The 20,624-nt window shown below is 36.1% G+C and overlaps 1 long non-coding RNA gene across 1 annotated transcript in view; it reads left to right on the forward strand.

The window, feature by feature from the left end:
• Positions 1-9,664: 9,664 nt before the first annotated feature.
• LOC128072679 (uncharacterized) overlaps positions 9,665-20,624 on the forward strand; it is a 29,009-nt gene continuing 18,049 nt past the window's right edge. The window contains exon 1 of the long non-coding RNA XR_008202395.1: positions 9,665-9,776. This is a non-coding gene — a long non-coding RNA (uncharacterized LOC128072679). The remainder of the gene's footprint in view (positions 9,777-20,624) is intronic.

A 20,624-nucleotide genomic window follows, 5' to 3' on the forward strand; every position in this document is an offset into this window, starting at 1 on the left:
TAGTTGACATTTGTGCAGCTGACTCAGGCACCTGTTGGAAACTCTGCCCTTCTGTCCATCTTGTGCAGGAGGTCTGCCCAATCTTGGGCTTGTGTCTGGAACACTGTGAAGTCCCATACAGTGTAAGCATCCTGCTTTCCTGGGAGATCTCACACCTAGGCTGCTACATGGCACTTTCTGTAAGAGTGTGTGTGCATCACCTAACAAAACAACAGATGCAGAATGCATTTCTTTCACATATTGTAAAATGCAGAGCCTCTTGCCTCATATGCTTTTGCTGAAACCTGTCTTTCCTAAAACACAGTTATATTTTTTTTTCAATACAGAGGTATGAGAACTGGGGACCACTGTATTTATCATCACCATGAAGAAAACAGATTTTATGGCATGTTGTCTTATCAAATGATTTCTTGAGAGAGAAAAAAAAAAAAAAAAGAGAGAGTTCATGAAAATAGAAACACAGCCAGATATAAAAACAGAATCTTTGAGACACAAATACTAGACCCCATGCAGCTCTGTAATAGCAATTGTCTCTTTTTCTGATTGTTCCTCTTTCCCTTGGCACTCAATCTGAAAGTCCAATTTGCCAGAATAATGTATCTGGTGTGAGAGACAATTTCTACGATTGAAGTAACTGTTTCTTAGCAACCAGAGATGCTCTAGGAAAAGATTTCATTTTCTCCCATACCCACCGAGATACAGAATAATTGTCAAGATAATTATAACACATTTGTGACCATTTCTGTAGTTTTTATATAATTATTTACTGGACTGCTCAATAAAATGGAGTGTTAATTGACCACATCAACAAGGATTCATGCCTGATTTATAGATAGCCACTGGAAATCAGAATGAAATACAGTTGCAGTTGACCAGGGTTACAGATTTCTAGCCTTGTAAACACATTGCTATTTTTTATTCGCATCATTCTAATAACAAGAGGGAGCCTTAGCTCCTTACTTTCCCCTCCTCCTCTGAGGTTGTGGTGCTGTTGTAACAGGCACTGCACAGTCTTGCAGAAAGACAGCTTGTGACCTGAAAACCTTGCTACAGAGATACACAAACCACAAGAAAATAGATGGTTGTACTTCTCAGAATGTAGAGGAAACTGAGCAAAGGGAGGGACAAGGAACAGGTGCTCTGAGACACAATTTCAACAGGTTGTTAAGAAAGCCCCATAATCCTCTTTCTCAGTGTTGGAAGACAAGCCGAAAAGTGTTTCCCATCCCCACACCGTTAGGGGCACGCAGATCAGCATCTCCTTTCCATGGGCTGTGGCTACAGGATATTGTAAGCTGATTTTAACCTACGCTGCTATCCCTCCTTTGCTCTGAAGAGAGCTCAGGACACTGTTAACCATTAACAAGGGATAGAAAATATGACTCCTACTATCAAAATAATGAAGATGCATATTGAATTAGTAGTCTGTAATTGTGAAAAGTCATTAAAATGTAGGAGATGTAGCTACAGAAAGGTATTTTATTCTTACAGCCGAAAGACTTGACCTCTGTAGTAGGAGAGGAATTGTTCCTAATGTCATTTGCTTTCTTTGTCGATCAGTGCAAATCTCCAGGATTAAGATAATATTAACAGTTCTCACCCTCAGTCTACTGGATATTTGCTTTTTCAGGTGAATATGACTGTCTAAGGAAGACAAAAATCTCTGACAGTGTCACTGCATCAATATTATTTACTTATAGAAAATTAGCTGCCCTTCACATTCCAACCATTTTTATCACCTTCTGCCTTCCAAACTCTTCTATTATGATTGGATACCAAAACAGTGCATTACTGAATTATAGTTTCTCTCTGGTTTGTGTGCCAAATTGGCCCTGGGCTTTAGTCTCCCAGGTAGCTGCAACATTGTTTAGTAAACCTTCTGTGAATGATTATGGTAAATCTTGCTTGTAGCAGTTTCTGTTCCTGCTAGCATTTTTTTCACCCACCTGCCTGTGCTTTTCTTTCTCGTCTTTATTTTATTTTTATTTTTTTCTGATTTTCAATTTCTTTTCTTACCCTACACCCTACAGCCTAGTAGACTGTCATAATACTGTCATAATACACTTCTTTATCCCTGCTATTTCTCTATATAGTCACTGATACAGTATGATTTTCAAACCTCCCAAGGTAAGTAATTTTCTGCTAAAAACTTTGGTACTAAGAATCCACAAAAAACAAAAATTACAGAGGTATGAACAGAAACAGCTTAATACCAATTGTCATTTGAATAGCACTTTGAAAATATAACTATTGTTTTTCCCTTCATTGAATTCCTACAACAAAGGCAGCATCTCAAATGCTGAAGTAAAATCGATGTTCAAACCATGATAAGTACTTTACCAATCTGTGTTCATTTTTTAATTCCTTATTTAAAATTTTAAAAAAAATGAAATAAAAAAAAAAATAAAAATCTTAATGGTTTAACTTAGTAGAAACAGGTAGAAATGCAGTACAACTGTGTGGATAAACACACACTGAAAACCAGCATGCAGTATCAGCATTAATCACAAATTTTTAAGGCTTTGGAAGAAAATGGGAAAAAGACAGTAGATTTGCACATTTAATTGCTAATGAAGAATAGCATCTCTCTGAGCTGACTTTTAGTAACAATGGACACTATATGACTCTGGCTCCACACCACTGCCCAAGGGAGAGGAGTTTACTCAAGAAAACTGCTACTAGAACTGGCACAAAATCTTGAAATAGCTCAAATTTATAACATTCGCGCTCAGTAAAGAAATAAAAGACACTGTTTGTTTATTCAGCCATTGACTGAATATTGTCTTATGTATCCTCAGAATTCTTTATACAATCATAAATTATGCATGTACAGGAATCACTTCAATTACAAGTGAAAGCAATCATTTCCAAAATGGAATACGGCAACTGTTTAATACCAGAAAGCATTGCTCCAAAACACTTTCTGTAGGAGCAGTGAAAATTATCTTGACTTATTTAGGCATATTTAGGTGAGTAGTAACTGAATCTTAGCTTGGACACTCAGAATAATAAGTTTTATAACATCTATAATGGCAGGAAAGACTAACTGTCAAACAGAAACTTTGATTTTAAGTAGCATATAAATAAGGGCTTTGGTTACCAGCTACATACCTCAGAAATCCAAAGTAATATTCAAAGTAGGGCTTTGGCTTTGAATTAATGGCTTGATCTGACTTCCCCCTATTTCAAAACCTTGCTTCATATATGGAACAGTAACTTCTGTTTCTGAAACAGTAGCTTTTGGGGCTTCTGGGTTGAGACATATTTTAGTTAGTCAGATCAACTGCTGATCTCTCCTAATTTACACCACTAAGATAGATTTCTTGCTAGTATTGCAAACAAAGGAACCAGTTCAAACCTGAGCGACCCCCCTTTAAACTAACCACATTATTACTTTTAAAATAGTTCTTCTTTTTTGTTTCTTTGTTTGTTTTCTTATGGAATCTGTTCCAGCAACTTGTCCCAAAAATTGAATTATTAGTGGTTTACTGTGATCTTGTAAAGTGTGATATATATAGTCAGCATTCAACTAAGTTTACTGCATTGAAAATTTACCTTTGCAGAAAATTTATTTGAATGCTAGTTTACCAGTATCAAACTGTATAATCCTTTCACTGATTTCTATACAACGGAGAAAAGCTTTGTTTTTAACTATTGTACTTTCAGAGAGCAAGGTTCTTCCTACTTAAATGCAATTTTAAAAACATACTTACTATCCTGTATATTGGATTAGGAAGAGACTGGTGAAATATCACCAGATGACAGGTTTTTTCACATTTTTTCTCCAGGAGCTTGATCACATAAATGCAAGTTCCACTCCCTAATATTATTAGTTGTTTTGTTTGTTTCTTGTGTGCTTTTTGTTTTTCCTTCCCCCCCCCCCCCCCGTAAAGTAAATGGATTTTGTGTGATTTCTCCATTTCTCCCTGGATGTTCTTTCCAACATTTTATTTTTCTCACATTTAAAATCACATTTAATTATTTTTATTTTTATCCCTTGTGAGTGATACAGAAGTTTTGGCTTTGCACAGAAAGAATTCATTCTGCCGGTCAAGTCTATTCCTACCTTCCATCACTATACCAACAAAACTGCAGTGGGAAAAGACTTTGCTTGTTTCAGTGTTTATTATCAGACAACTGAAAAGTTTTCTGTGTTTTCTACGAATCTAAATATCATTAAGCCATTAAACAGTTGTAGGTTCAGTGTAGTGTGAAAAATGTCGTTTAATTCTGTGTTAGCATTAACCACACTGCAGAAAATTACTGACCTTAGTAAAAGATAGTTGTAAAATGCTAATTCTCTTTTTCTAGTTATTTTAGCATCAAGAAACAGTCTCAGAAGCTTACATATTTAGCCTCCTTGGAGAAAACCTATGAGATTAGAAGTAAAAATGTCAATTGCTTATAGAATTAAGTAGTAGGAGTTTTAAGCATGTAGTACTGGAATTTATCCCAAAGCATTCAGTAACCCATAATTTATTTAAAAGGAAAAAGAAGTATGAATTCACATACATGAAGCTGAAGGCAAACACATAATTCTTCCTCATCACATTGGATATAGCTGTTTTACTATGTTGGTTTGCCCTTTTGTACTTACTACATCAAAGAGGCATTATACCTCTAGTTTGTTAAGACTCATTTGGAAAGGTATTCACAGTGAGGTCAAGCAAGAAAACCTACACCTGCTCATTGACAACTGCAAAATCTGGGATTTAAGTTATTTAGAAGGCTCTGTGAAAGTGTATGTGCTTACATGATAAAGATAGAAGCAACTGGCCAAAGAGTAAGGGGGTAAATATGTCACCTGCAATCAACAGGAAGTCAGTTTTTAGAATGAGAAATGAGCCTAGGAAAAGGGGAAGAGTGGAGGGAAGTTGTTACATGTTTTTGGTTTGTTTCTCACCCTCCAACTCTTCTTTAATTGACAAAAAAAATTGAACTAATTTTCCATAAGTTGAGTCAGTTTTGCCAATGACACAATAATTTTCCTGTCTCTATCTCAACTCATTCCTATCCTATTTTCTTCTCATGTTCTGGTGAGTAGGAGCATTGAAAGGTTCACTGACTACATTGTCACAGCTTTTTGGAAAGTGTATTATGGGCCAATTTGCATTACATGACTATTTAGGAGATGGCTATTTCAGCAAATGACATTTATTTTTTTCACCTGGCTACATCACTGTTCTGGCTGTATGCAAGTGCCTGACTTTCTTCTTCCACCATCTGAGACTTTTGAACATTTCTTAAATGACATCCATGTGATTGATACCTAAATGAGAAGAATCATTGACTCAAAAGCTAGATTTAATAAAATGACAATTTTGTTCAGTTGCCATATTGGATTCAAATTTTTCATTTATAAAGTCAGAAGGAAAGCCACCAATTTATGTGATGAGGACTTAATTTAACATTTCATCTATAAAACTGCAGTACATAAAGTTAGCTACATAAATCATTAGTGCTCGAAATCTGCTGAAAAATGGTCAGCACTTTAAAAGATCTGCATCATCTACTCCAATCCACTGTAATACCAAATTGGATGGAATATAAATTTTTCCTCTGTGCAAACAGAATGAAGTCTGACAGTATTTATTCTTAAGGTGTAGTCTGTTCCCAATAGCATGTATTAAGGAAGTAATTAAGGAAATGTCTCAGAGTGCTAGGTTGCCAGAATAAGGCAAAAAAGGTATAAAACCAATAGCTCTTGAAAGAAGATTGTTGCACTGTTAAATCAGAAGGAAGCCAGATCCCATTAAATGACAATATTTCTTCATCCCAAACAGTGGAAGATACAGTGGAAGAAAGAAGAAAAAATAAATTAGGAAATTCTAGCAAATAGCAAAGTAGTCGAAAATCTTTGAGAATACTTTCCTAATGAAGAAATCTTGCATATGCAGACTATTCCTACATATTGGCATTCTATTGCTATATGATATAATTTACATTATGTGATGAGGACTTAATTTGCATTAATTGATCTATTCTCCCTTGCCAAAAAAAAGACACATTCTTAGTTTTTATTCAAAAATTTCCAATGACATAAATACTCAGTTGGATTTTCTCTCATTCACCTCAATGTTTGCATTTGTCTTTCAAACATCAATTAATCTAAGGAAAGAGACACTTCTACTCAAATACTGAATGTTCTTTAATACACAAGGCATCATTTAATTATTTATTTTATTTCTTAACTTCAGGGTACTGTACTGACTGCTGATCATAGTACTGGTTGCCTCCTCCAAAGAACTCACACAGATTTGTGTGTCACGACTTCCCTTTACTAAGTCTAAGCTGACTCTTAAACAATATCACTCAGTCTTATTATCCTATTTTCTATTATTCCATTTTCAAGGTCTCAGCTGGCACTGTAAGGATCTCTGATTTCCTTCCATAAGTTTCTCCACAGTGTCCCACTGTCAGCTAACTGCATTACTTTAGATCTGCTTTCAGAGAGGTGCTCATTCTAAAAATGAAGTTTACCTGTACAGCTTTTCTGATAAGACTGCTTCAAGCAGACTGCTTCTCTTCTATCAGCTCACAGACATTTGTCTTCCGAACAACTAAAAGTGGTGCATTACAGTTTCACTATTTGCCAGTCCCTCCCATCAGGAGCCATCAATAGGCAGTACAGCAGCCTGGGCCATCAGTGAGTGCACCATGCACCTCCTCCATCCCATGGCTCTGGCTGGTCACGTGAATATGAATGCTAATGAGCATGCACAGCAGTGTGCATGGCAGCTGAGTCAGGATATGGTTTGGCCAAGATGGAGCACAGAGAGTAAGAGCGGAACAAAAGGGCCAAGGAAGTGCTGTTTTTCACTGCAGTTTGTTCCTTTGTAACAGTGGCAGCTCTGGGTCTTTGCTGGGCTCCTTGTTCTGTTCTTTGGGCCACTCTGGTGGCTCAGGAAAAAGAACTATGAGACAGAGGGCAGCAGCAAGCCGGGCAGCTTCACAAGCAAGGAAGGAGAATGACAAGGTAGAAGACTGATTCTGATGATGCATGAGATCTGGGCAGTTTTGGCTAATTATCTCTAGTGGCCAGTGTCATATGTCGCTGACAAGTATGAGGTGATGGAGGAGATGGTGAAATACTATTTTGGGTCCTGCTGAGAAACACCTCCAAGCCACTGTTGCAGCTCTACAAAAGCTGAAGTGCCCATGAAGATAATCCCTTCTACCTTCTACTCATGCCCCTAAAGCTTCCCCCTGAGACACACCTTCCTGAGCATGGAGTAGGCTGCAACCAGCTCTACCAGCAGCACAGTGCAACCAGAAAAGAACACTGTGGCAGAGATGCCATTTGTTGGGCATGTGGCTAGGCATGTCTGGCCTCCCAGCTCCCACCTCAGCTCTGTGCAGACTTGCACCTGTCTGCTGGTGGGCACAGTGACTGCACAAACCCTTGGAAAGACTCCGTTCATTCCGGGAGCTTCAGCCTGTGTACAGATGCCAGTAAATTGCTTGTGTGAGCAATCTCATTGTCTGCCCAGCACTTTGTTGATGAGGAGAGGAGAAATATCACCTGCTGGCGACTTTTGTCCTAACAGACCTGAGTTCTTTATAGCAAGGACACGGTGCTAGTTTGTGTTTGACGTGCTTTACACCAGGAGCCTCAGTTCTTATTTTCAAAGCTGCTTTGCACTGCTCTCCCCTCATCCATTGTGTTTTTCATTTTATTATAGAAGCTTATCAAGTTGGTGGAGCATGGTAGAAATCTTCTGCAGCATGAAAAAGTAGAGAGGGATAGGAACAAGATAGACTCAAACTTAGGTAGAGAAAAGTGAAGAATAAATCCCAAAATGAGTAGAAAAAAACAGCTATGGGAAGGTAGGAGACAAAGAAAAAGAAAAGGAAAGTATTAAGTGTTTAAAATAACTTATTAAGAGAATTTTCCAAGCAAAATTTTAGTTAGCTTTGACATTCAAAAAATCCACTCCAAAAATCTAAAATATTTCAGAATTGGCTTTGGATTTCTCTGGATTTCTCTGCTGTATTAAAAATTGCCTGCTACATAAAAGGTGTTCATACAGTTGAAGTTGATGTTTAAGTAAAATATATAAAATATTTCCTAATGTCATTCATTTTGAATGAAAAACATTCAAGATAAAGTGAGGCAATGTGATTGTGAGAGCCATGAGAAGAAAGCATGTAAATGAGTAAAAGAAATTTAAAAATTCAGACCAATTTTTTTTCAGTCATCTTTCTGTTGTTTGTTTTTTCCTTCCTTTTTTATTGTAAACTAATTTCTATTTTTAATGGGTTTAGCTGGTAAATGTTCTACTGTGAAGAGCTGTGCTTCTTTTTATTGCAAGATAGTCTGAATATTTTGTATTCATAAATATGCATAAAGACATGTGCAATTAACAGAACTATTAGCATTGAATCTCTTTTATGCCTCTGTGAAGATTAGTGGAGAATCACATTGATTTTGTTTCATTATTAGTACAGTTGCATAATATTATGTCTATACTTCTCTTAGAATACTCATCAATACTCACTGCACATTCTACAGTTATATCAGTGTACTCTTCTGACAACTGTGACCTTTGAATTTATTTCAGAACAGAAGATATTAATTGACTCAAGCCACACCCTAGAAGCAATCTGGAATTGTTGCTTATCAGATTTCTCAGGCAGTAGATTTTCAAACTATCATTAATAGAGAAAAAGAAATCATGTGTGATGAATGTTCATAGAAAATTCTGCAGAAAACATAAGGATATTATAGCATTGGATTTGTTCTGCAACAAGTTCCTGCCTATCCTCATAGCACATATTGCACTGATATTTTCAAATTATGCTTTCAGTTTTCTTACAACATGCACATCAGTTTTGCATCAACCTAGATGTAGTTAAATCACTGATGAAGCTTCATGTTTGTTCTTAGTTCAGAAGAAAAATATGCTTATTTTCTGATTTGCATTCAAGATAAGTGCTTTTGCATGGGGCAATACAAAGACCTAAATGTAGTGCTTTTGTCAGTGTTGTTACAAGAACTTTGCAGTTCTAAAAGTTCCATTGAAAGATGTGGCAAAATGAGGGAAAAAATATTTATGTCTTTTTCTTCATCATTCTGATCAACACTTAGATCTATTCCATGTGCTCTTCCTAAAGCTACTACATCTGGAGTGAAAGAGAAAAAGCTACAATTGGAGTGGGCTGAAAAAGACTGAGCAGGAGTTTCAGACATCCTTCAGTTATCTTCAAAAGAAACATATGGACTCGTCAACTGCTACTTTGAATTAGGCAAGACAACTCCTCTTAGGAAGAAATAGTTTAGTGGAGGAATTATAAATAGATTAGAAAATCACAAAGTTTTTGTTTTTGTTTTTGTTTTAGTTTAGTTCAATAGAACTTCCTTTGTACATGTATTAAGCACTGCAGCTCTAATAAGCCAGGCTTTCACATCTCTGAGGGTTCCCAAGGCCTGGAATATTCATCTGAATTTATTAACAACTGTACAGCTCTGCTATCAGTGCTTTGATGGATGAATATTTTCCTTTATGTTTTTATTTGTCTTCACATTCTTTATACAGATGTTTTCCTATCTCGAGGTCACATGGTGTCATATTATATGTTGCAATTCAGTTATTCTAAGGTTGCTGTTGTTATCTCACTAGAGTGCACTGCCTTTTTCGTTATTTCCAAATGATGTGTAATACAGCAAGTTTCTGTTCAGACCCAAAATAATAACAAGGTCTGACAGTTTTTGCCAGGATTTTTCTGCCCAGCAACTGCATTCACATTGGAAAAATGGAGCAACTTAAGTAAATAAGGTAATGACAGTTTTTTCTCTTCTCCTAGCCAAAATATCAACTATGCTGATTAAATTAAGTGCATTGTTAAAAATAGAACACTTTAGGTATATTAAGAGGTGGCAGATGCTCAATACATTTCTAGAGGCAATTGTGCAGAATTTAGATTCAGTTGTTCTGGAGCTGGAAAGTCCCAGCACCGTCATTTTGAGGCTTTAGATATCAGCATTTTTAATACTAGTATTTTCTGGTGATTGCTGGTAGGGAACATGAACATTCTGAAGCTGACCTTTGTCAGAACTGTGAAGGAGAATTTATTTGGTTCACGTATCCCTAAGGTGGAAACCATCATTTTATAAAGTCCACCTAGTATAACATGAAGGCTTTCTGTTTTGACAAAAGCAACATAAGAGCTGCAGATGTGAATTACACCATCACTTGCTGTGGTCTTAATGGTGTAATTGAAAGACGAATCACTGCAGTCATCTTTCAAATCATAAAAAGCTGTTAATTTACACTTATTTTTATGAGACATCTTAAGTGTGAAAAAGCCCAGCAGTCATTTATCTGAAGTGCTTTCCAGCTTTGTTGTGTGCTACAGTCTTGATGATGACTCAGTGCTGTGCAGGTAATCTGAAGAGTTTGTTTTGCTATAGTTTCATGAAATAGCAACTAACTTAGTAATAAGTTTATTAATGACATGGTAGGGTACTACTTCAGTAAATGTAAGTCTGAGATTAATATTTCTCCTCATTTTTGTGAAGAAGTCAGAGTTAGCAACTAGCCTGTTGAAAATGAACGGATCATTATACTACTTATCACTGACATAATAACACTTCTGCAGTTTATGATTTATACAAGTAATCAAGTACAGCATCATACTGACCCAAGAAAGACAAGATGCACTCCTTTCCACTCCTTTCCACTGATGAAGTGACAGCAGAACTAACCTTTTGTGCCACAGGGTATTTAAAACTCTATCTTTTGACACTGGAGGAATTAGTCAGTCATGCATGAGTAACCCTGCTGTTACTGATGGGATTTTTATTACACAGTTGACCATAGCATAGTGTTATTAGTATCAAGTGGAGACATTTAAATGATCTGACATGGTGTGATTCTTCTCCAAGAAAATTCTGCAGTATCTGCTGTTATCCTCTGAACTTTCTCATCAGTTTCTTGAAGAGCAGGTGCCATTAGCATTTGTTTCCCACCCTTCATCTCATTAAGGCTTTTTGTTTCTCCTTTTTTTCATATTTGGGAGCACACTAACAATGGTGTCTTAGTGAATGCATTAGATAGTGAAGCAGGAATGATAAATTTCAACTTATCAGCACATTCTCTTACATTATATCAATATGCTCACAGAATGAAGAACAAGAAGAAACCTTATGAATAGTTAATTAAATCTAAGAAAGGTTTTCTCAGGGGAAATAAAAAAAAAGCAAAAAGCGCAGCAATCCTATGCCTAAGAAATTAATTATTTTAGGCAGGGATGAGAGGTAGTGAGAAAATCAAAAGCCAAAAATCCTTCTGCTTCTGCTTTGTCTTGCAACTAAATGCACAGACAAACTCTCTGGAAATTTTTGGAGATCCACTTACTTCAGTGACTGCTACTTTTACATTCAGTACTTGATCTATTGCATAGACAAAAGAAGCTGCACATGTAGCCTCCTGTATTTGGGTCATAGATATATATAGATATATATGTGTATATATATATATATGTGTATATATATTTGTATATATATATATACATACATATATATACATATATATATATACACACACACACATATATATATATGTATATATATATTGATCGTGTACTTCTTCAGTGAAAACTCAAGGAGTGAGAATGAGATCCATCAAAAGAAGGGGACTAAGATTTCCTAATTTAGCCATTCAAATAATTTCAGATCTTCTCTGAAGATAAAAAGTGGTACTTTAAAGTGTCATTTTTTAGGCCTTTAATTAGGATAAGGGGAAGGATGTTTAAAAACTGCTTATTTCTCAGTTGAGTATAAGGAAAATCTGACATAACTAGCTTAGATGTAGGTGTTGTGCTGTAAATATCTCAAACTTTCTTTTTAAAGAAAAACACAAATTTCTCCTGGGATTATCTTCATTTACTTCTAAACTGAAAATTAGTTCATTTACTTCTAAATTAGTCTTTGTATTAGATTGGCCAATACACTTCTGGAAATTCTCTTGTCTTCACTGGAGCTGCAATAATTTATACAATTTATGCAACCCAGTAAGAACAGCCTTCATCTGTAAGTACTTCTACGACCTTAGGACGAATTGCTCTGAAAATATATAATATGAACATGAATAACAGGACTAGATCATACTTAAGAAAGTTGTTTCCTTACATTCTTCATTTATGTGCACTTAATTGTATAGATATGTATTACTTTCATTTTGCCATTGTCATTGTGAATATCCATTCTAGTCAAAAGTTAAAGAAGATACAAATTTTAATAGATTTATTGTTTGGAATTCTTTTTCTCCTCTGTGTTTCAATTATCATTATACTTAAAGTTCTTTTTAAATATTGAGAAGATAATTATTGATATATTATTGTACCACTGTATTATTACTTTGATTAAGAAAAGAATAATCGGAACAGCAAAGAGTATAACAACTAGAAGCCAGAATTTAACTACTAAATAATGAATGCCAACTCTTAATTTATAGTTACGAGCTAAACTCTCCCATTCCACATATCAATATTTCATATATATTTTGAAGAAATTTAAGGAAACACTGAATGTGCATAAAATATACAGATAGCTAGTAATATCAAAGGGAAGAATTTCACGTATACATAAATCAATTTTAGCAATGTGTATATGAGGCAAAGGGAACATTTTTGATATTTTGAACGAGTAATGTGTTTAGTTGCTGCCTTGGGAATAATTTAATTTTTAAAATGTAAAGAGCTTTTCCACAGCACTGCAGAAGCAATAAAATAATTAATATTTCCAGCCTCTCAGCTTCACACATAAGTTTAGGATATGCTACACTCTAAGGAGTATATTCTGTTGAAGTACATTATTGAGTTCAAAATGGCTTTTTCCAGGTATTCCACCAACATTTACATTTTCTAAAGACATGCAAAACAGATGTTTGTTTAGCTGGATTTCATTATTTGTGTGAAATGTTTAGGGGTTTTGGGGAAGGTCATGCTTAACCAATCTGGTGACCTTCTATGATGGAGTGATGACATTGTTGGACTGATGTCGTTTACCTGGACTTGAGCAAGGCCTTTGACATGGTCCCCCACCACATCCTTATCTCCAAATAGGAGGGATGTGGATTTGATGGGTGGACCGCTCGATGGATAAGAAACTGGTTGAAAGGCCGCAGACAGAGGGTGGTCATCAATGGTTCTATGTCCAGATGGAGGCCGGTAATGGGCGGCGTCCCCCAGGGGTCTGTCTTGGGACCGGTGCTCTTAGACATCTTTATCAGTGACATCGATGACAAAATCGAGTGCACCCTCAGCAAGTTTGCTGACAGTGACAGTGCGGTTGACATGGTGGAAGGAAGGGATGCCATTCCCCAGAGGGACCTCAACAGGCCTGAAAGGTGGGCCCAGGTGAACTTGATGAGGTTCAACACAGAAAAGTGCAAAGTTTTGCACTTGGGCCGGAGGAATCCCAGATATCCCAGTCACAGACTGGAAAGAGCAGCCCTGCAGAGAAGAGCCTGGGGTTCCTGATGGATGAAAAGCTTAACATGAGCCAGCAGTGTGCCCTTTCAGCTTGGAAAGCAAATTGTATCCTGGGCTCCGTCAGAAAAGGGGTGGCCAGCAGGGACAGAGAGGTGATTGTCCCTCTCTACTCTGCCCTATCGAGACCCCATCTGGAGTACTGTGTCCAGGTCTGGAGCCCCCAACACAAGAAAAACAGAGAGCTGTTGGAGAGGATCCAGAGGAGGGCCACAAAGATGATCAGGGGAGACTGGAGAACCTTCCCTAAGAAGACAGGCTGAGGGAACTGGGCTTGTTCAGCCTGGAGAAAAGAAGGCTGTGGGGTGACCTCATTGCAGCCTTTCAGTATCTTAAGGGAGCCTACAAACAGGAGGGGAATCAACTCTTTGAAAGGGTTATTAACTGCAGGATAAAGGGAAATGATTTTAAGTTGAGAGAGAGAAGTTTAGGTTGGATGTCAGGGGGAAATTCTTTACAGAGAGAGTGGTGAGGTGCTGGAACAGCTGTCCAGAGAGGTTGTGGATGCCCCGTCCCTGGAGGTGTTCAAGGCCAGATTGGATGGGGCCCTGGGCAGCCTGGTCTAATATTAAATGGGGTGGTTGGTGGCCCTTTGGCAAGGGGGTTGGAGCTTGATGATCCTTGAGGTCCCTTCCAACCCTGGCCATTCTCTGATTCTGTTTTCAAAAAAGTGGAGTCCAAGGGGAATGTCAGGTACAGTGATGCGTTACTTCATAGAGACACAAAAAACAGCAGAAATAACAACACAAGACCTCACTGCATCTAAGTAGCATGTACTGAGAAAAACTGGATCAGGAAAGGAAAAATGAGCAATAGCCATTGTTAGACCTTCCCTTCAAACAGATTAGGATGACCAACCTCACAACAGTCTTTGAAACATTTCACATTTTATTGCTTAAGCACTTACTCAACTAGTAGCCCCACTGATTACAGTGTAGATAAAAGACCATTTCATTAAAAGTAAATGGCAGAATACAACTTCCAAACTAATTATGCCTGTTAATTTCAAAGTCTGAATATTATATTTCAAACCATAATTGTGGCTACAGTGGCTGTGAATTTTGAGATATTTGCATTAATTGCAAGCAATAATTTAAATTGTGTTACATATTTTTGTTTATATATTCAGAATGAGATATATAGTAAATTGCTTCAGTTTCTATTAAAAAAGTCTCTAGTTTGTGTAAAAAGGAGCACTTGTACAACAAAATTTTTCTGTACTATTGCCTCAACAAACATCAAATAAGAAAACAAATAATAATAAAAAAGAATTCTGTACCAAATGTGAATGCCATTATTATTGAGCTTTTTCACCTTTATTTTTTCCCATGTCCATGATTGACAGATGTGTAAAAATGATATCCCTTCAACCAATCCCGTCCTTTAGTGATCTCGGTAATTTTTTCTTTGTCAAGCAATCACACTCTGGTGAGATACTAATGAAGATGTTTCTATTGCCTGAAACCAAATGCAATATTTTAACTTCTAATCAATTTTGATTCACATTGGACTGGTTTGATATAACACAGTGGATCTACACAGTCACATAGTAGACTATCTAAATATCTATTGAGAATTCCAGATCTCAAAAATTTTTCCTAAACTATTTTCACTTTTGGTGTCCTGAAAGTATAACTATGTTTTAAAAGTCTTTTAACATGCGGGAAATTGGGGTGTGAGATGTGATATTCCATTTTCTTGAGTAGACCTTTACAATATTTGAACCAATACAGTAGTAGACGTTATTTCACGTGTAACTCTTTGCCTTCTCAAGCAAAATAAGGCTGATTCTATCATCTTTTTGTTCACATAATGTCTCAAGTAAGTTACAAAATAATTAAATACAAATACACACATTCTAGGCTTCCATATATACTGCTATGTAAAACAATGCATCACATAATATTATGTTCATTCAGCTACGGATATAGGAATGTGACCTATGATGTATGAAGTGCTTGGGAAAAATAATGTCTGAAAAGGTGTGCATTACAGAAATTTGTATATCTATTGACTTTGAAATTACCTAATTGGTCATTATGAAATGGACCAAAGTGAAAATAAGAAGGGCTGCAAGCAAGTGCTACTGATTTAAAAGCTTTTTTTTTTTTTTTTTTTTTCTTCCCAATAATGTTTGACAAAGGTCTTTCATACCTTTTAAGTTTTTCTGCCTGCATTATAGGCAGCAGTTAATGGCCCTTCTGTGTTACAAACCATCCCATATTATGAGATCTTCAACAAGACAAGAAAATAGACTGTACTAAGAATAGAAAAGAAAAAGTCAATATTTGCAGGACGTTATTCATTTACATTTCTCCAATGAGGCCAATACAAAAATTGCAAAGCCTAATCAGAATCTGCTTCTAACAAATATGTAAGAATTTAAAACACAAAATACTGAAACATCCAGTGTTTTCACAGATGTGAAGAAATAGTAAAAATAAGCCTCTTGAATTTCTATTTTTGATTCTCAAACACTGTCTTTTGTTCCACGTTATGTGGCCTTACTCTCACTTGCTAACAACTTAGGTCTGTAGGAAAAAGGCACACTGGAAAAATACAAACAGAACAAATAGGAGTAGCATGAAGGGCAAAATGCACAATGAGATGGAAAGAGGCCAAAGAGAACTTCAATACTGAGTACTTTATACATTTCACCTTGGTTGAGTTAATGGTTTCCAAGTGAATTGATCCAAAGTTGTTTTCCATAGTAGTATTAGAAGAAAAAGGTAAAACACACATAGTAAATCAAGCTGTTGGTCTAAGATAACTTGGACAACTGCAAACAAAGGATGCTATGTTGAATGTATCACACTTTTGTTACTTTAGGCTCTCTTACTAAAAATAGCACTGTATCTATTTATGAGCTATATGTTCTACATTGTCAAGGACAGTGCTGTTGGAAGGTCCTTCTTTCTTTTCTCTTATTCTGCTGCCAGGCAATTAGTCTTAGCAGGAGAAATGGAGAATTTATTTCTCCTTGAATCATACTGAGATTCACACACCGAAGAAGCAATTTTGTAGTCCTGAATTATGAACTGATCATATGACCTTGAAGCTGCCTGAGTTAGGAAGCAGCTCCTATTCACAACTTGACAAAATATCGTATTTGTCTCTAAGCAGCAGTGAAAGGGGAGGCTGTAAATGCTCCACTGCACCAACTATCTGAGCCATCAGTCCTGAAGAGATATTATTCTTTTTAGGATCCAAAAGCAGGTAAACAATTAGAAAGGTGCTGCTCACCCAGACAGGCATCGTGTACTCCAGAGCAAATACTTAGGCACATCACATTAGAAGTCCAACATTCCACCAGCAAACCTGGCCAAGCCTCATTGTACAGTTCAGTGTTAATGACACAGCATATGACATGGAAGTGAAGGAGGAAGGGAGGGAGGGAGGAAGGGAAGGAGGGAGGGAGGAAGGGAGGGGGGGGAGAGAGGAAGGAAGGAAGGAAGGAAGGAAGGAAGGAAGGAAGGAAGGAAGGAAGGAAGGAAGGAAGGAAGGAAGGAAGGAAGGAAGGAAGGAAGGAAGGAAGGAAGGAAGGAAGGAAGGAAGGAAGGAAGGAAGGAAGGAAGGAAGGAAGGAAGGAAGGAAGGAAGGAAGGAAGGAAGGAAGGAAGGAAGGAAGGAAGGAAGGAAGGAAGGAAGGAAGGAAGGAAGTTTCTATCAGATGCAACAGAAGGTAAGATTAAGATAAAAAATGTGCCATCTGTTCTTAGTAGATGAAGAACTAAACTGAAAGAGTAACTTTTCTTTTGCACTCATATGGGGAGTTCTAAGGGTTGAACTTAAAAGTTGTTATTCAATATTGCCTGCAGAAATATGAAGAGATTGGATTAAGGACAAAGGAAATCCTCAAAAATGCTAAAAGTGCAGTTAGAGTATTTCTCAAAGGCATATCACTCATTGCATCAATCTATTATAGGAATCTTTATCTCAGCTCTTTTCTATCTCTGTGTAGCAATTCCATGGGAAGCAGAAAGAGGAGCAGATAATGCCTGTATGTGTCTAGGCCAGCCAGTTCTCCTGGGAGTAGCCCATAGAATGTTGGGAGTTGTTTTGGCTGTTAATTGCTCTAGAGTTAGAAAAAATGGTATTCAGGTTAATTTTCTTCCAGATGTGCAATAATATGAACATGTATTCTCTATGTTGATTCTATAGTAGTAGACAAAAGATCCAAAATATAAAAGGAGACTTGATTCTGATCTCAGAGCATTTGTCTATAATAATACTTCTCTAACTGCCAGGGACTTGATCTTTATTTATCCTGCTGTAGCCAGAAATTGATACAATCCCAAAGGAATTAGCACAGATCTCACCGTTTGGGTCACTAATCCCAAAAGAACATAACTGTATTTTGCTTTTGCACTTTAGGCATGAAAACTGGAAGCACCTAGTCTCTTTGTCTCTATGTGGATAAACATGGCAAAAAGAATGAGAGGCAGACACAGACACAGTATATAAAAAATACATTTCGGAATTTTTATAGATTTGTCAGTCATTTTAAGTGATATAACATAAGCAAATCACTTTCAGTGATGTTTTGGCAATGCACTCAAATTTACTACAAGCTGTGGAATATAGAAAAATAAGCTTGAGAAAAAGCTATTGAAATTCAATTATAGGAAGGACAGCTATTCTAACAAAAAATATATATATGATAGAAAAAAAACCCACAATGTATTTATTGTGGCTTAATTTGGGAAATAACACAGCAATGTACCAAATATTTCTATTAAATTCCAAGTACTCTGAACTATTTTACATTGCTGACAGGTTGGAAATCAACACCTTGTAGAAGCAAACCACCAGGGAAGATTTCCAGCTTGATCATAAATAAAGATTTAGCGATTTGACAAAGCAAATTGGAACATGACAAAGAAAGTTTGATCAGCACAAATCATGAAAAATCACCAGCAAAATGCAGAGTTCAAATTCTGTTGTGGTCATGTATATTCTTACATGTTGCTAAATGAAAAATCTATTAATGCCACAAAGGCACATGACAAGCATGATATCAAATTTGCAATTTAGAAATGAGCAACATAAATAGTTGTTTCATATTAGTAGAAAGAGTCGGAGGCTAAATCTGAGTTGTCTTTATTTTTTTATTTTTAATTGTTTCTAGTTAAAGAGAAGAGCCAGAAGCTGTTATCAAAACCAAACCTAAACAAAATGGAACTACATTTACTTTGCTAAAACTATAAAAATACAAAGAATTAAAAAAAAAAAAAAAAAAAGGAGGGGAGAACGTGAATTAATTCCTCCTGACGAAAATGTAATTCCTAATGTTTTTCCTTGAGAGGTGAGCATGGCCTAGAGAAAATGCTTGCTGAAGTATTGTACATAGTAGAATAAAGATCAGTAAACTATGGAAAAAATATCGAAAGAGTTTTAATCAGTTTAAAACAGTTGATGATTTGACACTATATTTTATCTTAGAAATATAGCAAACATTCTAGTTTACATTTTAAGGCACAATTTATGATATTCACACATCTTTTATGAGATATTCTGTAAAATGGACTTCAGGGCTAATGGGGGGCAAAAGCAAATTAATGCAGACAAAGAATTCTGATGACTTTGATGAACCTTTATCAAAGATTTTCACACAATGTGAGAAATGAGGAGAAGAGCAAATTGAAGCAGATGTATGTATGTGTGAGTTTGCCATCAATGAACACATGAAAGGAAACGTCAGCAGTGTGATTCCTAGTGAGCGTATCTTAATTTAGTAAGACAACTTTGATAAACAAGATTATTAACCCAAATAATATTTAGCTAATAAAAGAATAAAACAACATAAAAGTTTCATAAACTGAGAGAACTACAACTCCTAGATGCTCAGTGAGCTACTTGAAACATGGAGAATGTAGAGAGAGTAAGAATATGACAAAAGGAAAGTTATTGTCTAGGAGATACTAGCAAGTGGATGAATACCGGGCCCATTAGAAAGCTTTAAACTGCATTTTCATTGAACATGAGGGAAAAAGTCCTACTCTCTGTAGCTTATAGTATTATCACCCTCGTATGATTGAAATACTTCAACTTCTTCCAGGGAGTCTGAAAGGCAAACATTTTATGCATTCATGGCTATATGAAGAGTGTTTCACACTTACAGTACAAACCAATCTTTATTGATGCTGTTTCACTTGGGAGGTACCACCACCTTCTCCAGCTGATGCTAAAAAAGCCTCAGCTCTGCTCTCCGTTTCTGTTCAATGCCCTTCAAATATCATGTAAGTAAACAAGGGAATGCTCTCACTGCATATAAACTAGTTGTTTTCTTCATATTTTTTGTGGGATTTAGAACTCCCCTAGGTCCACAGTCAAAAATGTAACAAAGTATGTTTTCAGGTAACGACAGTAAAATTTCATGCTTTTACAGTAGATGTAAATATCAAGTAGAATAAAATGCTGCAGTAAAGACATTGCCTAGATGTGAATCAGATGTGAGTGATTTACTTATTTCACTCATAAAAAATGAGATGTAAATGTCACTGCTATTACTATATTATTAATAATCTTTTATTTTTACTAGTTACTATTAAGCAAATAACAAAATAATAACTTGAGAAATAAGCTGTCCATAATGTAAAGTACTCTGTGTTCCTAGGGAATGACACAGATCACTGATGTCATAACCTTCAGAAAAACCACCCCTATAGTCCTGTTCAACTTGTGTAGAAGTGTGGGTGTCTGAACAGCTGTGAACAGCATATAGCAAACCTAGAACTGCTCCAATACAAATAAATGCTGCAGAATGCTTGTTTTAATGCCCATTTTCTACATTTGTTAAGTAAGATTAAAAAATAAACAAAAGCCCACAACATTACATGGTGTAAGAATGGAGTGGAATTTTTTGAGACTTCTCCAGTGTGAAACAAGGTATAATTCAAGGATGTGTAAAGAGATGGGTTATCTAATTTTTGATTTGTTGCTATTTTAGCTAAAGATGATCTTTCCCCCCAAAAATGATAATATTTTAAGTTCCTTTTTAACCTCCAGTAAGAAAAAAAATAATTTACTTGATCTGAATAGTATAATGTTATGGTTTAACATAATTATAGTGTCATCTAAGAGCCTCTGGTATTTCACCATATTTTTAGATAAGTATATTTTAAATCATTACTT

Source organism: Tympanuchus pallidicinctus, unplaced genomic scaffold (assembly GCF_026119805.1).
Source record: "Tympanuchus pallidicinctus isolate F22 unplaced genomic scaffold, pur_lepc_1.0 scaffold10, whole genome shotgun sequence".
NCBI lineage: Eukaryota > Metazoa > Chordata > Aves > Galliformes > Phasianidae > Tympanuchus > Tympanuchus pallidicinctus.